Raw genomic sequence first — 3,455 nt, 5'->3', positions numbered from 1 at the left:
TAAAAGCCTAGCTTTTTGTATAAATATTTATTTAGAAATAAGAATCACATTGGTCAAATGTCTACATTTATGCTAAGTGTAGTTATCCATTTAATTTATATTATAGATAACATGGTGTGAGGAGACACATAGAAGATCATGTTATCAGATCCTTATAAATTATAAATAGTATCTCACAACCAAGATGGAATGGAATAAACCATTGGAGTGGTTGTAGTGTAATTTGGTAATAGTTTATCTTGACTATAATATTATACTAGTACACTATGAGTGTATTGAGCATGACCATTTGAAGTAATTTCTTTTTATATTGACTATATAAAAGAACAAAATCTCTGTTATTATGGAAGTGCATACTCTTAATCATGATATAATAACAAGCATGTATATTTAATATTTATTTCTTTAATTTATCAAAGGGTGCGATTTAGTTTGATAAATCAATAGACCCGATAAGTTGGGAAATGATATTATTTATATGGAGTGTTGTTGATTATAGAATGAAACTGTGTCCTAGTAATCTAGGTTGATGATGTCCTCTTGAGGAACTCATAAGGATTATCATGTAAACCCTGCAGGTGGACCTAGTCCGGCATGACAATAAATTTGAGTGGTACTATTCTTGGAGCTAGATATTAATTAAGTGAATTGTCAGTAACTCATTTAATTAGTGGACATTTTATATCTTAAACACAGGGAGATTAATGCACTCATAATAAGAAGGAGCCCATAATATAATTTAGAATTGGTACAGTAGTTCAATAATAACTCTTTAGTGGTATGAGTTATTATTGATGAAATTGAGTTGGGTGTTCGGGGCAAACACAGGAAGCTCAAGCTCATTGGGAGACCAAAATAAATTTCTCCTCTCGGTCCCTGTTGTAGCCTCTATAAAACCTTGTATCCACTAAGTCCACTTCTTATCCAAGTAATGGGTCGGACACAACCTTGCTTGGAGCAAGGGGGCCGACCAAGTATAGGCTTGGAGCACAAGTAGTAGCTGGCCAAATCATGCTTAGTGTCCAAGCATGGGGCCGACCACATAGGATTAAAGGGGATTTTAATTTTTGTTAAAATTTTTCCTTTTATAGCCATTCATGAAAGGGATTTAAAAGATAATTTTTTTAAAATTTCTTTTTATAGTTATCCTCATGGTTTTAAAAAGAGAGTTTTAGATTTTAAAATCTTTCTTTTTATAGCTATCTACAAAAGATTAAAGAGAGATTTTAATTTTGTTAAAATATTTCCTTATTTATAGTTGTCTATAATATTTAAAAGAAAGATTTTAATTTTTGATAAAATCTTCCTTATATGTAAGCATGATTTAAAAAAAAAAATTTAATTAATTTTTTCTTTTTTGTAGTTGTCTACATGTTTTTAAAAGAGAAAGATTAATTTTTAAAACTTTCTTTTATTGACATATACAATAGGAAATTTAAAAAGAGAGATTTTAATTGTTATTAAAATTTCCTCTTTTAGAGGGAGGCCACAAATAAAGAAGTTTTAATTATGTTTAAAACTTTCTCTTTTGTAAACATCATGGTTTAAAAGAAAGCTTTAATTTTTTGTTATAAAAATTTTCCTTTTTAGCATACCATGATGTGGCCTGCCATAAGAAGATTAAAAGGAAGTTTTAATTAAACTTTCCTTTTTTACTAAGACCAAGGATTATAAAAGAGAGAGAGAGGGTGTTGGTGCAGTAAGCATCCGACGATCGAACCTCAGTTTTGATAATGGCAAAGGTATTCAAAGTTAAGATTCCTTGTTATCTAACGTGGTTAAATAAGGTTTCAGGAAAGTCCTAACTGCGGTTAGGCAAGGGAAAATCCTAAGGGGGGGGGGGGGGGTAACCTTAGGTCCTGGGGGTGGTAACCCTAGGTGAAGGAAAATCCTAAGGGGGGCAACCTTAGTGTTGGTGCAACCTTAGGTCAAGGTTGACCTGGTTGACCTGACTCGAGTTGACCTGACTCGAGTTGTGTTTTGATGTTTGACGATGTTTGACGAGAAGAGAGTTGTATTCTTGATGTTTGACAAGAATAGGTGTTTGGGAGATTGTAGGTGCAACCTGGTTGACCTGATTCGGGAAAAGTCCAAGCAGGGAGCTTGGCACGCGAAAAGTCCAAGTATGGAGACTTGGCACTGGAAAAGTCCAAGTACGGAGACTTGGCACGGGGAAAAGTCCAAGCAGGGAGCTTGGCACGCGAAAAGTCCAAGTATGGAGACTTGGCACTGGAAAAGTCCAAGTACGGAGACTTGGCACGGGGAAAAGTCCAAGCAGGTAGCTTGGCACGTGGAAAGTCCTGGTGAGTGAAGCCAGGCAGTGGGAAAGTCCTAACTGGGATGTTAGGCAGTTGGAAAGTCCTGGTGAGTGAAGCCAGGCAGTGAGAAAGTCCTAACTGGGATGTTAGGCAGTGTGGAAAGTCCTGGTGAGTGAAGCCAGGCAGTGGGAAAGTCCTAACTGGGATGTTAGGCAGTTGGAAAGTCCTGGTGAGTGAAGTCAGAAAGTCCTAACTGGGATGTTAGGCAGTCGGGAAATCCTGGTGAGTGAAGCCAGGTGAAAATCCTAGTAAGTGAAGCTAGGTAAAGTCCTGGTGAGTGAAGCCGGGCAAGGGAAAAGTCTAAGTGGGTCAAAAGGATTGACCGGACACTTAGCGGGGAGTGCTAGCAGGTCAAGGGAGTGACCAGATGCTAGGGATGATGTACCAACAGGTCAAGGTTGACTGGATGTTGGTGTGGAAGCCTTAGGTTTAGGGCTGAGAAGTTTGGATCGGTCTGGTGACCGATCCAGTGATACTGCGGTTGCCCTGATCGGTCTGGTGACCGATCAGAATCAGATCAGTGGCTCGCTGATTGTAATCTGATCGGTCTGGAGACCGATCAGGAGGCAACGCAACCTCGCGAAGAAAGCCGTGGATCGGTCTGTTGACCGATCCACCCATACCCTGATCGGTCGGCAGACCGATCAGGCATAGATCAGTGGCTGAGGAACCGAAGCCTGATCGGTCTATGGACCGATCAGGAGGTTCCCTGATCGGTCCACAGACCGATCAGGAGACGCCAATCAGACGAGGTTTCTCCACTCACAAGGAGTATTTATTAGCCGGTTATCCGGGGACTCATCCACCGACGGATTGATAGGCTTCGTCCACCTTACGGACACGCCGAGGAGTAGGAGTATCATCTCCGAACCTCGTTACATCTTCGTGTTGAGGTTTGCTTCTTCTTTTGCGTTTCTATTTAGTTATTTCCGCTGCGCTAACCCTAGTTTGTAGAAAGAAACGCGAGAATTTGGGGCGGCTATTCACACCCCCCTCTCTAGCCGTGTCCATCGATCCTAACACTTAGGTCCTAGGGGGCGGTAACCCTAGGTGGAGGAAAACCCTAAGGGGCGGCAACCTTAGGTCCTAGGGGGTGGTAACCCTAGGTGGAGGAAAATCCTAAGGGGCGGCAACCTT

This window comes from Zingiber officinale, chromosome 4A, assembly GCF_018446385.1.
Source record: "Zingiber officinale cultivar Zhangliang chromosome 4A, Zo_v1.1, whole genome shotgun sequence".
Taxonomy (NCBI): Eukaryota; Viridiplantae; Streptophyta; class Magnoliopsida; order Zingiberales; family Zingiberaceae; genus Zingiber; species Zingiber officinale.
The sequence above is the reverse complement of the archived record's forward strand: the minus strand, read 5'-3'. Positions refer to the sequence as shown.